Source organism: Sturnus vulgaris, chromosome 1, assembly GCF_052056855.1.
Source record: "Sturnus vulgaris isolate bStuVul1 chromosome 1, bStuVul1.hap1, whole genome shotgun sequence".
Lineage (NCBI taxonomy): Eukaryota > Metazoa > Chordata > Aves > Passeriformes > Sturnidae > Sturnus > Sturnus vulgaris.
The window spans coordinates 141171306-141188013 of record NC_142243.1 but is presented as its reverse complement, the minus strand read 5'-3'; the positions used below and the strand labels follow the sequence as shown (position 1 = coordinate 141188013).

The 16708-nt window shown below is 34.8% G+C and overlaps 1 long non-coding RNA gene across 1 annotated transcript in view; it reads left to right on the top strand.

Annotated features, from left to right (window-relative positions):
• The window catches only part of LOC148225560 (uncharacterized), a 90269-nt gene extending 75578 nt beyond the window's left edge, over positions 1 to 14691 (top strand). Inside the window, exons 2-4 of the long non-coding RNA XR_015808345.1 lie at positions 198 to 313; positions 1816 to 1861; positions 14224 to 14691. This is a non-coding gene — a long non-coding RNA (uncharacterized LOC148225560). The remainder of the gene's footprint in view (positions 1 to 197; positions 314 to 1815; positions 1862 to 14223) is intronic.
• The last annotated feature ends 2017 nt before the right edge of the window (positions 14692 to 16708 follow it).

Below are 16708 nucleotides of genomic sequence, written 5' to 3'. Positions count from 1 at the left end.
TCTGGTAAATGTGATTAATTTCAAAGCAATTTTTTTTCTTAGTCTAGGTTTTCACAGATTTCATTAGGAGAAGTGGGGCAGTTCCTGAATGTGAGTGACTATAAGAAGAGAAAGACATGAAAAAAAATTAAAAAAATACAATTACTATGCTAAAGTGTTCAGGGGAGGGGACTGTTTGTTGTTTTTTTTTTTTTAAGGAAACAAGCAAAGACGCAAAGAAATCAAAATATTTTGTGCTTTGTGTTCCATCATCAATCTGAAAACTTCAGAACATGACTTGGAACCAGACTTCCAGGTTTCTGACCAATGTCAGGTAAGAAGAAGTACTTCAGAAATTAAACCTATAGTAGAACATAGTGTTTAACATGGCTTTATAGAATGTAACATATCCAATAATTGTTTTCACAGTAAATGTTGTAGATGTTCTCCCAAACAGCAGGACCATTAAATATACTCTCCTTCTTTCTGTCTTTCCATTCCTTTTCCATAATTTTCCTTATTTCTACATTTCTTTCTTCCTTCCTTCTTTTGAAAGTTTTCGATAGAAATCCTAAAAAATATATCCTGAGTTTATCACATCAATCGAGAAAAAATTCTACATAAGCCCCAACATGATAAAAAATGAAGAAAACATGGAATTAATATCTTATAAAACTAAACTTGGAACCTTCCAGTCAAGCTGGTTTATTTTGATTCATTTCTGATTGCTGGGCTAATTTTTCCTTGGGAACAGTAAAATCCATCCCTAGCATGACATTACAACCCTCTATGAAATCTTTCTTAATCTCGTTTCCGTCCTGCACTAAGCAGAGAAAACTCAAATGCCAGCATCAATCTTGGCAACACACACCCAAAGAGAAAGTACACACTGAACCAGTAAGGATATTGCCAGCTGAGATTTCCACCAGCTGGAAAGCAGGGAAGCTGCCACAGCACAGTCAGTACTGGAGGTTTAAACAAGTTTATTGATCATTAGAGCAATTTTACAGCTATATCTCACATAAATTATGAGCAAAACATTGCATGAAAATCTACAAGCATGAAAAATGCTGTGTGGATATACATGAGCTTATTATGCAGATATAATAAATATTGTTGACAAATAATATAATAATATATGCAACGCATTATATATGGAATGTGTCATATAGTAATATAACTTATAAAAATATTAACTACATTTTTCTGCATTTATGTTTATGATTTTTATGAATATTATGTATTCATGTAGTCACTTCCAGAGAAAATAGAAATGTCTTCTGAAAGATATGTATGCTATAACAGCTCACCAGAGGTTGGATTTGCAGAAGCTGTAGGTCAGTTCTATTCAACTGGTTCATTTTAGTCTCTTTAATTCATATATTCACAGTTATGAATTTAGGTTTCTCTGTGTGTTGCACTTCTCTTTTATCATGGACTCCATGGAGAAAGTAAATTCCTGCATTTTTTTTCTATGTGCATTCAGGTCAGTGACTGTTACTTTGTTTATTAAATAGATTCTACTTGTGAGTAAAAAGACCAGACTATTTTTTGTATTTCCCATTAACTTCCTGGCCTCAGCTCTATTTTGCAAGAAATTCTGTTTTTAAAATCCCAAGATCTAATAAAAACTAGGTAAGAACTTACTCTTATAGTTACCATGTATTTAATTTCCTCTCTTTTATTCTGACATAAAGAGATAATGTTGTGGAAATTGGGTCCACTATGCAACACTCTATGTACACTGGGGAAAAAACACTTTCTTTCCCTATATAAGCCCATAATGTAACAACATGCTAAATAGAAAATGTAATTCTGATTATTCCATCTCCCAAGGTCACCCAAGGACAGAGAGACAATGGAACTGCAAAAGGCAAAGAAGGTAAAGTAGATAACTAGAAGCATAGGATAAGTAAAGATTAAGTTTAGATTAAACTGGGTAGCTTGAAAATCAAAGAGATGAGTAAAAAGGAGATGTGATGCTGGTCTGCCAAATCAAGAACATTTTAAAGAATTTGAATAAGCAACGATCAGTATTTTGTCAAATGTAAGAATCAGTACACACATAATGAAATTTATAGGAGGAGATATAAAGTAAAAAGTAATTTTTTCACATTGCATGTATTTCATATGTTTATGGTGTCTTAAGTCTAAAAAATATGAATGAAATTTAAAGGGGACTAATTGAGACGAGGTATATAGATTTTTAAGCATGGTGATTGCTAGTTGAAAGTGATTATAGGATACAGTGGGACAGACATCCCTTTATATTATTTTCCTTTAATATCTGCTGGTGCTCTTGAAGAAAAAAACCAGGTTAAATCTTTAGTCTGACTTGGTGGTGCTATCCTTTCACATTCTTATGCAGAGCCTTCAGAGATATTTTTCATTAAAGTGTTGATCAATGGTAATGTAATTAGATGGCCTAAAAAGCTCTGTAATTATTTTTTTTAATGGGGGAATTAAAGCAAAAGATTGGCCTGATCTTGTAAAATCCTGAATTTTTTTGTTTGCTTGTTTTATGGGCATGTGTTATTCTGTAGTGTGATAAGTATGCACAGGTTTAAAATACCAATGGTATTTAGCAAAACAAAGGGAAACTGAGGGAAAAACACAAACAAATCAACAATTTTTAATGGGATACTGTTGTCAAGCTTGCTTTTATGGAATACACAGAGCACAAATAACCACTAACTACTGGTGGATCACTGGGAGAGCTAGACTTTCTCGACAGTAAATCTCCAGTCAGAGTTTGCTGTTTTCCTGGACTATCCTGGATGGTGTACTAGTTCTTGATGCTCCTGTGTCCAAGAGTCACATGCTTTTAAAATGCTTTTATCATTTCCCTGAGGCATGCAAACAAAAGCAGAAAATCTCAGCAAAGGCCATACAAGTGGGTGGCAGTGCAAGTAATGATATTTATTTTCTTTAAAAGGTTTTAGAATAGGACTGGATTCAGGACTCCAGTGCTTGTGGCAGCTCACTCTATTTTACCTACTATGCATTTTTTCTGATAAATGGCAGAATCAAGATAATTGGTCTGGTAGACATTAGGTCTGATACTATAGCTCCCAAATCTTTATTTATGTTAGGCTGAGCACATGGGAATTCCAGGCAGTAACAGTCGTGTTATTCATCACTTTCAGTTAAGAAAGACAGGATGTTTAAGCTTTACGAGGTTCTTGCTGCATTCTCAGCAGAAATCCTGAGATGGAGAAAGAGCTGAGACAGGCCCTGGTCTAAAATAAATTCTTTATGCTTCCCACTAGGCCTATGTGTTCAAGCACATATCTCTTTCCCTTCTAATTAAAATGTAAATAGATTAACTAAAAGTACCTGTGATTAAAATTTGATGTTAGTCTGTAAGAGGGGAACAATGAAGCTTCACATGGCTAGTAGCAATTGTGGCTACTCAATGTGAGGTTAGTTCCATACCTGTCAACCTTTCTTTGAGAAAATGCCCAAGTCCTAATTTAAACACTGCTCTGGACAAGGCCTAAACCTCATTCATGAGTGACTGTGAATCTACACAAGTTACTTTCCCTTTGGCATATCTAATCCTACCAGATCTCTCACTCCTTGTTCTGAGTCCTAAATGGCAGGTCAGGTTTTTGTCACATCCAGGGATGCCTGTTCCTTGGTTAAGCAATTTTTCCTCCATAGCTCAGCATGTAGAGAAAATAGTGTCTCTGATCATGCAGAGATATGCAGATCTGTCTTAGGGGAAATGACAAAATCACTGGAGAAGTGGTTTTGACCTTAAATCAGAGCAGTATAAGGGCTGATGGAGATACATTTCTAAGGACTTCAAATGATAGAGTCAGATTACTGCATGTGAAATTGCAGTGAAATGTTTGAGGCTGACCTACAGACAGGATGACTGCTTGAATGAAATTCAGACACCTCATGGAACAAAAGCTGCCATAAGGATTATACCTATGCACATTACATCATCCTATGCTCAGAAGTCTTCTTGCAACCGTCATTGAGCACATTTTGAACAAAGAGTTTTCCTGCCATACTCTTGCAACATTTCAAGTATCAGCTCATTCTTCTGTAGATCTGCAAAAGTAAAATATGACAATTAGGGTGGCGTTTATAATCATCCCAACCCTTGTACTTTGTTCCACCTATTTAAAGGAAGATCCTGACCTCAAGGAAGTACGTTTAAGTTTTGCCATTGAATATAATTGATATAGGGAGGTATGCAGTCTGTGTTCTGAAAAAAATTACAATTGCAAAAGACAATGAAGATACTCTTCAAAGGGAAGGTGATACTAGAAAACACCAGTAACAACATCCTTTTTAAAAAGGATGGTGAGGTCAGCTGCCCTCACTCGGGCTAAGCAAAGAGAACAATGGGTGGCTTTGTACCCTTGTCATATTTTGAAAGAAGGAATTTCATCTTGAAAAAGGAAACAGTAATTCAAAGCTAAAGCTAGAGAAGAAAAGAATTTTACCTAAGTGGAATTACTAACACAAGAGTATTCATCACAATTACTTGCTTTGAAAGAAATAAAAGAGGTAAGAAGGAAAAGTGGTTCCAGAAACAGAACTCTGCAGGGTAACAGGAAAGCTACAAAGCAGATGGGAAGCTGTGAGCCAGGAAGCTGTGTTCAGCACTGCATTATTGCCACTTACAATTATCTCTTTTTACCAGGAAAGGCAGTGAAATTCTTAGGTATTGATTACATAAAACTGAATGTTTATTTGTACTTAGATTTTTGTAGAACTTTCTCTACCTCCACCAAACACTCTCTATGTTTCTCCTATAATGTTTCTGTTAGTGTTTTTTGCTTTTCTCTTTCATGGAATAGTTGCCAAATACTGGGAAGCAGAGCAGTTCATACTCAAGGTATGACCTTTGCCACCACTGCTGTGTATTAGGCCACATATTCTTTCAAGAAGTAGTTGATTCTTTAGTTCTTTGTTCACACATTTTACTAATTATTTACTTTATAATTAATGATAATGTGCTTGTATCCATCTTGTACATTCCTTTTTACTGACTGGAGTTAGTCTTCTCATTGCATGTATATATGCTTATAGGTATTATACATTACTCACAGTTTTATCTCAGATAAATCATTTAGTGAGACAATTTCTAAGGCCAGATTTTGCTTACAGTTTCATTTGACTGCCTCTCTAGTCTCTTTTTTATCTTGATTCTGTAAAGCCTTTATACAACTTGTGCTCTACCTGGTTTAGACTTTTCTCATGTGCATAGCTAAACCAATCTTAGAAATACTTTCCTGCCCACCCCTCCCTGCTTCTTGAGCTCAACTTCATCCCTAATTTCTGTACCTCCTCCCACCCCAGTGGTGCAGAGAATGTGGGTTTTGGTCAGTTTGTCATCTAGATGTCTTTGCTGTTCCTTCCTCCTCACTCTGTTCTGCAGCTCCAGTGTGGGGTCCTCCCCAGAGGAGACAGTCCTTCCTTAACTTCTCCAATGTGGGTCTTTCCCATGGGCTGCAGTTCTTAATGAACTGCTCCAACCTGGGTCCCTTCCATGGATTTCAGTCCCTTAGGAACCAGGTGCTCTACAACTGACACTCCACGGGCTCACAAGTCCTTCCAGCAAACCTGCTCCAGAGTAAGCCCATCTGTCCATGGGTCTGCAGGTCCTGCCAGGAGCTTCTCCAGAACAGACTTTCCATGAGGTCACAGCCTCCTTTGGGCCTCTGTTATATCTGTTTTGCTGGAGATTCCTCCAGGGTCTGCAGGTGAATCTCTGCTCCACCATGGATCTCCACTGGCTGCAGGGTGACAGGTGTGTCACCACGTTCTATACCACAGGCTGCAGGGGAGTCTCTGCTACAGCACCTGGAGCACCTCCTGCCCCTCCTTCCCCACTGCCTTGGGAGCTGCATTCTCACTCCCATCTTCTGGGTGCACATTATGCAGAAACTTTTCCCACTTCTTAAATATATTTTCCTAGAGGTGCTACCATCATCACTGATGAGCTTGTCCTTGGCCAGCAGTGAGTCTGTCCTGGAGCCAGCAGGTATTGGCTCTGTTAGACACTGGGGAAGCTTCCAGCAACTTCTCACAGAAGACAATCCTGTAGGTACCCCTTTACCAAAACCTTGCCATGAAAACCAATACAGATACAGAGAGATCTTTGTCCCTCAAATTTTGTTGTATGCCTCTACTGTGGCACAGTAAACTCTACACCATTTTCAGGTAGTATTATTATATTGCATGGTTCAGTATGATAGCATATATAGTAGATGAAAAATATTCCATTTGCATGAAAAAAAGTTATGTTCCTGATCATAGGTAATGGAGAGCTAAACTATGGTTTCTTTTCAATAGTTTTATTTTTAGCAGATCCTCTATAATAATCTTTGTAGGAAGTCCTTCAGAATTAATACATCTCTGCATTTTAATAGCTTTACAGACTACAAGGAGGCTTCTATTTGAATTTTTTTTTCTTATGTCTTGTTCTCTTTGCAGTATGCGTGTATAAGTTCTCTTTATATTGTGCTGGAATGGTATGCACGTCCAATGTGACTGCACTCTCTCTTCTGAATAATTCCCTTCTCTAACTTGTAGGCATCTTGTATGCATCTAATCTTTATTTTGTTCTTCAAACAAACAAACAAACAAACAAAATGAAGACCTGAGTGTGGGCACCCCAAGTTAAACTTTTCAGCTACTGGATTCTACCAGTAGTTCTGTTTCAGAATTTTTCTGCTGCAGGATGTATACCAGAGAGTCTGGCACACATGCAGTGCTTGGCATTAGTTATTCATTCAAACCTTGAATGTTTTTAAATGTCTCTTGACTGAATGATTAATGACATCGAGTCTGTTCCAGTATGAAGCTTAAACTGTTTATGATTTATTTGCTTTATACTCATCTTTAAGCTTGTCTTCTTTGACATCATATTCTCAACAATTTAGAGTGCACAGCCTGACCTGGGAAAGCTAACTTCTCCATTTTCCCACTAGGAGGGTTTTGTGGACAAGAAGAAATTTTAGCAGGCAGAATTATCAGCATATGAGGGGCAGATCTCAGTGGGAGCCTTGATATAATTCAGTGAATAAATTTCCTATTTATTTCCTATTCCACAATGGATCAAGATGAAAGAGTGATTTCTTTAAAAACTGTCAAAATGCATATATTTCTAGGTAACTGGAAGAGCAGTGCATCAGTCTTGTGACTGAGCAGGAAAACACTGGACTCTTGTGAAATTTTCATCTGTATTCTGATCTGCAAAGCCCTCTTATTCCAACTCTGCCTGTGTTACAAACACACTGATCCTTATCCAATGTAATTACTCCATCAGAGTGAGCATATCAGATTATAAAGTACAAACATTCTAAGACAAAACAAACATGCAGTCACAAAAAAGTAATTAAAATGTAGGCAACATTTCCTACATGAGTGGTAGAATATGTTCAGATAATCAGTCCTCAAAGTACATTTTTATGAGGTTAAATTTTACACATTAAATTGTGTAAAATTTTATAGAATAAAAAGTTAAGTCTTTTGTGTGAAACAAAAAGCTTGATAGGACCAATTTATAGACAAACAAAGGTTAAAGTAACTGAGTGTAATGTCAGAGAGAAGAGAAGAGAAGAGAAGAGAAGAGAAGAGAAGAGAAGAGAAGAGAAGAGAAGAGAAGAGAAGAGAAGAGAAGAGAAGAGAAGAGAAGAGAAGAGAAGAGTGGAGTAGAATGAGAGGCCACATAGGATAAAATGGCAAGCATAAGGTAATTTGGGAAAGAGAAGAAACCTACAGGGATGCTAGCTTTTGATTTATTGCCATACACAATAGAAGAACATGTAGGGTTAACTAAGGTTACATAGCATTTGAAACCACAATGCATCACAGTACGCCATTGTAAGCATATTTTTCAAACATTAAAAGACCATAAATCTAAAACACATTGTGTGTGCAAAACTAAAACTGCTTTACAGTTTGCAATACATGAAAAAATTCATCATTTCAAATGACATTTGGACCTGCTGTCAACCAAAAATCTCCTTATATCAGTTGCAGCATATTGGATCATCCTTTATTGTCTGCAGCCAGGATGATAAAATGTTATGGGCAAGAGCATTTAGAATATCTTACTATATTTCCTGACCAATTTGATCTCAGGCAATATCCTGAAGGAGGTGACTAGAAGTTACTGGTTTGTATCATGAATTTTTTTTTCAGAATTTGGCAGTTGCAGCCAAATCTATGCATACATGTAATATAATCAGGTGCTTTAACTTGCTTAAGCATCTTGAAAGTAAGGAAGCATTTCATGCTCTGACTGCATAGAAGCCTTACCTATTTAATAACCCACCACAAGTTAAAAATTACACTCAGAAAAGAAATAGTTACATGCCAATTTTGCCACAACCACTGCAATCTAGTCTTTAATCACAGAAATTTCATTATGTAAAACTGACAATTCTAATGATTTTTGTAGAGTTGTAAATGAAAAATACTGCTATCATACAACTTTTCACAGAAATCTAATAATAAGTTCCCTTTTTAAAGAATTTAATTTAAGAAAGTTTACAGAACTTAAATTTACAGGGATTTTTTACAACTTTTTTTACCTGAATTCTGGAAGACCAAAAAGTCAACTCTTTATCTAAAAGGTGCATTAATTATACTTTAGAAGAGACCACTCTAAAATTCTACATGTAGAAATCTGACTTGCATAGAAATATTTAAATAAATTATTTTCTTCTACTAATGCATTCTGGCATCATCATATTTTAGGAAATATTTTCACTAGCATTCAGAATGAAATCTGTTTTCTATGTATATGTTTTCTGATTTATTTCAGATGTCCCTGCTGCACTCAGGACCTGAAGTAGGTCTTGAAGTTTCTAAATATACTTTTTTTTTAGTATTTTCTGTTTTCTCTTCCTACCAATACTTATTCATTAACTTATTTAATTTTGTATCTAGCTCTTAGATTATCAGCTCTGTAAATGAAATTTCTTTCTCTTCTTACTGTTACTCCTTTGTATCACCGAGCTTTGTAAGATCAAGCTACTAGTGCACATAACTTTAATTAAGATCCTGTATCCAACTACTAATCCCCATTCTGCCCCCAATCCACTTTTATAAAGACAGCTGCTGTTATTATAGTAATGCTGCAATTGTGTGTGTCATATAATTTATTGGTATATGCTTACAATTTATTGGAAAGAGTGAAGAGTACTTTAAAATAGATACAAGGAGAAAAAGTAAAGAAGTATACTCCTATGTGATTAATAGTTCTTCTTCAGTTACATATAGATTCTCCAAATGTGACCTCTGGGCTGTCCTAAATTTCTGTTGGTAGTGCTGCATGTCAGACAGAATAAATGCTTTAGCTGTGTGCCTGATTATTTGTCTTGAACATTTCTGTACCAATAATTTTCTACAGGGTTTAAAAGCTTTTATTATTTTCTGTAAAATCAATGAACAAACAAAAAAAAAATTTGATCACTTTTACTTTATTTATTCTCAGGCAGTATGCATATATGAATTATAAAGGGACTTAGGGTTTATTTAATACAATTTTTTTTATATAAATAAACCCAAAATGTTGTTTCTCAATGTGTGGATGATTAAACTGAGTATCTGAACTTTTGAGACAATTTGGATTTAGGATAAAACACATGAAGTCTATTCAAGCTGGCTGTAAGTACAACATGACTGATACACCAAGGGTAAAGAAACGCTCAGAAAATCTGGAAGTGGTGATAGGTTTACAGTCTGTGTCTGAAAGGTTGTTATGGGAAGAGTTATGGGGATCCCCTTGTCATTCCTTTCCTTTCAAGCCAGTTCAGTGTTTAAGCAAGATCTTACTGAGAGAGATCTTCAGGATTTGATCTTCAATAATAAGAAGAGAATAATAGTGTATTTGTTCATATTTCTTTGGCTATACTTTAAAATAAATCTCTAGCTGACTTTGAACATAACCGAATCTTTGAGATTTCAGTTTCTTTTCTGATACTTCAAGGTGGATGGAAGCAATTTCTCAGCTGTAATGCTAGTCACTACTGTGGGTTTCTTCCACTGACCACCTTTGGCCTGGCAGTTGCTCAGACAGCTCTGTGAATAGTGGCTAAATTTCCTGAGGGCACCTTTGCCCAAACTGATAAATTGAAAAGTGAAGATGACTATCAGACATCTGAGTATTATATTGAAACTTTAGAAATTAAGAGTGATAGAGCTGGAAAAGATATATAGAAGTGGCATGAGAATGTGCAAAAATTTAAGTTGTAAAATTTATGAAGAAGACATCTAGAAGTGGAAAGATCAGTTTTCAAAATCCCTTTATGCCCTGCTAGAAATCTCTTAATGACATCAGCACCTCTGCCTTGGCCATCCAGAGCCAGCAGATGCCATGACAAATTGAATCCTGTCATCTGTGGGTGAATATGTCCTCTCTGGGGAACAGCACAGGTACAATAAAGATGGAACACCAAGAAGGTGTGTGCCAGTGGGATAACCTGTGTGCTCAGGAAAGGGGGCGTTTGTGGCTGTAGCACACACTGTCTGTGAGAGAAAGTGCATGCATTTCTATATGTGCATGTGCATGGCTGCAGCATTTTGGAATTGCCTCTAAGGACTGCTTCTTAGCATTTTTTAAGTTCCTAACATGGAGATTTCTATATTGCACTGCTGATATCAATCCTAAATGAATCACTGATGACTGCTAATTATGAATCATTAATAAATCAATAAATTATCTTGATCTTGATTTGGTTTAAACATATATGTTCATAAGCAGGTTTTCCTTATGAAAATTTTCAATATACTGGTCAGATCAATACTTCAATGATTTCATTGACTTTTATAATAATTAAGAAAATGCATATATATTTTTATATATAACATATTCATCATTTATATGTATGATCCTTTATGGAAGGATCAGAAGCTGTACAACAGTTGCCTCATTGCTTTGCATCTGCTTTACAAAAGGAATAAATATCTTAAAATAAATCAAAAAAAGAAGAAAGCAAAGAGGCATGGTGACAGTTACTTGTGTCCTAGTTTAACTGTTAGAGCTAATGTTACTCTAAGAGCTGACCAACCAAACAAAAAATCCCCAAGGAAATGGGGCTTCAAACAAAAAGTGAAAATCTCAAACCACCATAAAATTTTAGCCAAAATATTGGGTCTATAAAATATGGACAAGTAAAAAGCATGTGAGGAAAATATGAAGGAAAATACAGCAGTCAAAGACAAATCACAACCTCTATGTAAGTAATCCTACCAAAATCACTGTGGAAAAAAAACCCTTGAAAGATCATCTTTGGCTTACACAGAATTTACCCAAACCAGAAATATACTACTGTCAGATAAATGTCTCAAAAAATAATTTTGTCCATACTACCAGGAAGATTTCTTTAGTTTTCTTTTCCAGTTAAATGAGTTAGTCTAATAAAATCTCTCCTCTTTCACTGGTTCATTCATATACTTTCATCTTTCTCACCTCTTAAGTCTTTCAAAGACTTTATTCATCTAAATCAACTGAAGTCAAAAGATTCTGTAGTTCTAAAATAATTATCTTTTGGTCTTCAGTACAATGCAGTAATAAAAACTGTATTTTGCACCTCTGTGCAAAAATGTGGAACTATAAACACAATACTTAACTTCTTTAATTAACTTTTTTAATTGCATAAGGATTTGTTTCATAGTTTGATTGCTTCTTTACTTGCCTCTGTTTTATATGCCCAAATCATTTTATGTATAACAAATATATAGTATGTTGGGATAAAGGAGAAATATAATCATTAGTCTTTCTTAAACTTCCCGAGGAATAAGAGTTTCACAGGTGTAATGTATCTATATTTCTGTACCTTTTTAGATAAATTGATAAGGCTTTAACACTTGACATGTTTTTTGTAAACAGCTTGTCATATGACTCAACCTACTGTAAACTTAGTATTACCTTTCTTGATATAGCACTTCCATTGCATAAAGATATCACTGTATAAAAAATATCAGTTTCATTCTGCTTGTTACTTATGTTTCTTTGTAAATATTCTGGAGTTATATTATGCAATATGGAAATATATTAATATAATAAATAATATAGCATGCAATATGGAAAACTTCTGGAGAACTCGGCCTTTACTGAAAGTTTTAGCAGCTTCTTGCTTCCCTTAAGAATTATTTTTTGATTTACACTAATAACAGTTTGAAGATGCTTTTTTGATAGTACAATTTAAAAAAACATTGTACCTTACACATCACTTTTGTTCTACTTTTATGCAAACCAGATTATGGTTTTTATGCTAATCACTAACTTTTTAGTGGAAAATAAAGGAAGATAAAGGGAAGGAAAAATGCAAAAAGACAACAGATAAATCTGTCAGATGTTGTCACTGAACAGGTTATTTTCATAGATTAATGTTATTTATATATATATATATATATATATAGGCACGATGCATGAATACTCAATATTTCATTGAGTATATTTGAAAGTTTATTCAGTGTTGTGGTAGGAAAGTTGAATAAAAATAGGGTTAGAATTTTCTTATAAAATGAAAATATCACTTACTTAAAATGAGAAACCTGTTCGCTTGAGAAGAGAATTTCCAGCATTGGAAGATCCAGGCTGAATAGGACAAAGCACTTGGGTCCTTAGAATAATTTAATTCCTAGGGAAATTCAGAATGTGTAACTGACAGGCCAAATACAAAGGAAGTATCTGGACTAATTCACAAGAAAATGCAGCTGTTAAGCAGGTATTTTTTTGCCTACAGTCAAGACAAGCATAGGGCCTTAGTAATTTCTTGCACATGTACAGAATATTCCTACCCCTGTAGCAAAATAGGATACAAAGCACAGTGGAGATAAATCCTCATTATTTCTTAAATGTAGCTGTTATTTTCACATAAATCTTATCATTCTCTTATTCATATATAGGAACATGCCTTATTCATCTCTCACTCATAAATTTAATATAAATCCCTTCTATTCCCCACTTGCTTTCTTCAGGTCAAAGGGGTTTTTTTTGTTTTTTTTTTTTTTTACTGAGGAACTTCAGGTCCACTGCAGTACTCTTTCACACCACACTTGTTTTCTGCATATTGAATGGCATACCTCTGGGTCAGTAAATGAATTCTGGCGAATACACCAGCATTTAATTCTAAATTTCCTGACAATTACAGGGTAGGAAAAACTTTATGAAGAAAATGAGCCCTGACAAGAATGTGTGAGAGGACTGATACACAATAAAGAGATCATAAGATCACAGTTAACAGGGAGAGGCAAGTTCTGTATTAGCATTAAGTGATTAACTTCCAGAAGATTGAAATGACTAATATGACATTAGCAAAGAAAACATTGTTCTGTCATTTATATTGAATCAAAATATGCTTGATGCCTCATAGGTGGTTCTTACAAAGGAGACTTAGTGACCTATGCCAGATATGCTCTTATATGTCATTAGGATAGGTAATTATCATAAATTTCTCCCTAATTGTTTTTGATTGAGAAACTGTGGAAAATGTGGAAGATGGTATCTTTCTAAAAAGTTAGCTGAATCAAAGTTTTTAATCTTCCATTTCTGGTAGAGTTGTAAAAGGATCAGTTGTAATATTAAGAGATTTTGTAGAATCACTTGATATTTAAGAAAGGTTATGGGATAAAGTTTTGATAACATTAATTCATAGGGAACATTAATTCATTACACCTGAGGTGCAATTCAGTGAGATAATGAGGATGACATGAGGGGAAAGCCAAAGAGATTACTAAATTTTTTTCTAAGTAATGACCTACATTGCCCTTATATTCATTTTGTATCACTGCTCTGAAAAAGAGAAAAACCAAATTTCTTGAAGCAAAGCAGAAACTGTCTTTTAATCATAAAAATTACTTAATAAAATTTCATTTTTATTTTTTGTGGTGAATTTCATACTACCTTCTGGTACTATGTTTGCAATTGATATGAAAATGTTCTATGAATGAAACGATAATGCTTTTGAGGGAGAAGACTACTTAATATTTACTGTTACTTCTTTTTGTACTTTTTTTCATTAAAGTTTGACATAGCAATTTCTCATTCAACAGCTTCTCTCTGACTCATCTTTTTAGCATGACAGGAAGTGAAAATAAGATGAGAAAGCTTGTGGGCCAAGATAAAGAGATTTCTTACCAATTAATGTAGTAGGCAAAAGTGATTCAACTTATTGAAAAAATTAATGTAATTTATTGCAAAGTGGAATAATAGAAACAAGAACAAAAACAAAAAAATGCCTTTCCCCCACTTCCCTCTTTTCCCAGGCTTAACTTCATCCTTCCATTTGGACTCCCTTCCCAACTGACACTCGGGACATCTGAGGACTGAGCATTGCAGTTGGAGGAAATTGGAAGGCCCTGACACCCTGCCTGTCCCATGATTTTTTTTTTTCTGCAGAGAGTAATGAGAAGCTGTGGTGTAGATGTGTTCTGTATTCCATCATGCTAGTGAAGCAGGCTTTTCGAATTGAAATGCAGGTTCAGCAAATATTGTAAAAGTTCCTAGGCATTCATGTATCTGTGAAGATTTTGAGGGCTGTCCTTAGACTTAGCTGGATAAGCTGTGACATCTTGTATGGAGTGTAAAAAGATTTACATGAGCAAGTTCTTTTGGAATTATTTTACCTTTTTCTCTTCTCTTTTCCAATACATAACTCCTAAATATTCTAAATAAATTCTTTATTATTAATATATTAATATATTAAATAAAGATAATTGTTAGTATTGTCCTGATGCTGAATAAGTGAAATGATCTTTTAATAGAAGCAATAATTTTTTGAAGCCTGTCTTGTATCAAACACACCTGTGTGCACTTGCAAGTTCACTGCATATCCTGCTGTGATCCACCCCAGCTAAACATTTTTAGAGGCACCATCAGAAGCACTAGCAATAGTATTTTCTTTATCTGCTGAGGAAACAAATTTACATGATACATAAAATTTGATGTTTCGTAAATGATTCATAAATGCTGTGGTTTACACCAAATGATGACTCTATACTAAAACAGGATTGTCAGTACCCTCTATAATCAAAGGAGAAGAAATATAATTTATCATACTCCAGTCTACCATTGGTAGAATGCCAAAAGATAAGTAATATTTTGTGAGTAGTTTCAGAAACATTCAATATATGTGATAGTGATTAAGAGAATAACTGTATGACCTGAATTGTCTCTAATACCATTCCACACCTGTGCTGATATGCATTTGAGAAAGCCTAGGATCCGTGATTAATAATATGAGAAAGAATTTATTTTAATTTCCTGTTAAGTTCAGGTTCTATCATTTTAACAAGTGATTATAACAACAATTCTGTGACTCTAGTAGAAAAATATACAGACCTTAAATCTGGATTCAATAAATACATATTAAGAAAATTCTAGTATATCCCTAGCAAAACTGTTTCATTAGTTAACAGCACTGATGTGAAGACCCTAAATCTAGTGGTATCAATTCTCATAAGCAATATGTTTTTGGTGGTTATTTTTTTTTCTTTCTTCTCTTTCTTCCACCCTAACTTGACCTTCCAGCTATTTTTATTTTTTTTTTTTAATCAGAATGTTGAAGACTAATTTTTCCTTGTCATCTGTGCTGTACGGACTCCAGCTGGCAGCTAAGCCTTTATCCAGTCTCTTGCTCACTCACTCCCCTGTGTTGAGATAAAGTTGAGATAAGGATAGTGTAATAACTGTAGGGAAAGAAAAAAATGAAAAAAAAAAAAATCAGAAGTTATGCAAAGGGAATAGTTCACTACCTTTCATGAACAATCTGATTCCCAGTCAGTCCCCAAGCAACAGCTAATTTGGGAAAAACCCCATCAACCTAAACTTGACACAGTTTTATTGTTCATCGTTATGTTATATGTCATGGAATATCTCTCTGGTTAGTTTGGGTCACCTTCCCTCTCTGTGTCCCCTCCCAGCATCTTGCACATCCCCAGCCTACTCACTGTGGGGGCAGAGCGAGAAGCAGGTCAGAAATCTAAAATACACAGCCCCATATGGGCTGCTACGAAAAAAGTAGCTCCATCTGAGCCAGATATAATGCACTCCTCTCAAAATACATCTTTGCTAAACTGATTGAACTGACCATGTATGAGACTATGAAAGATGGCACGTTGGGCTGCTGAAGAAGGGGTAGTGTTGTTCATTCTCCTGTTCCCATCCAGTTTCAGTTTTACTGAGTAGCCCCACTGGATTAACCCTATAAACCAATCTTTGACACTCTTGGTAATATCACTAGGAAGAACAATACTTCAAGTTTTCTTGCAGGGGGCTACATGCTTTATTTTATGAGTATGAAGATGCCCATGTATGACTCGTTGATTTGGTTTATTGCGAGAGAAATATAAAGCACCCCACACCCAAACTGCTTCATATTCTATGCTGTTCTAACTTCCCACTGAATTTGCTCTGTAACTTGCTTAAATATAACTTATGAATATAACATTTAATAAATTATGCTTATATTTGTACATGTTCTACCTGAAAAATGGTTGTTTAAATGAGCATATTGGTTTACATATGCATGAATGTCTAAATTTATGTATACATAAATATACATACATATATATAAACATATGTATAGATATAGATATAGATACGTAAAATATTACAGGACCCATGTTCATAGGTATTTTTATGCTTTCCACATCATGTAGTCAACACAAGTTTGCAAATTAAGAGCAGAAAAAGCAAAACAAGAAAATGAAAGACATTTTAAAATCAATTTATTAATCATATCATAAAAGT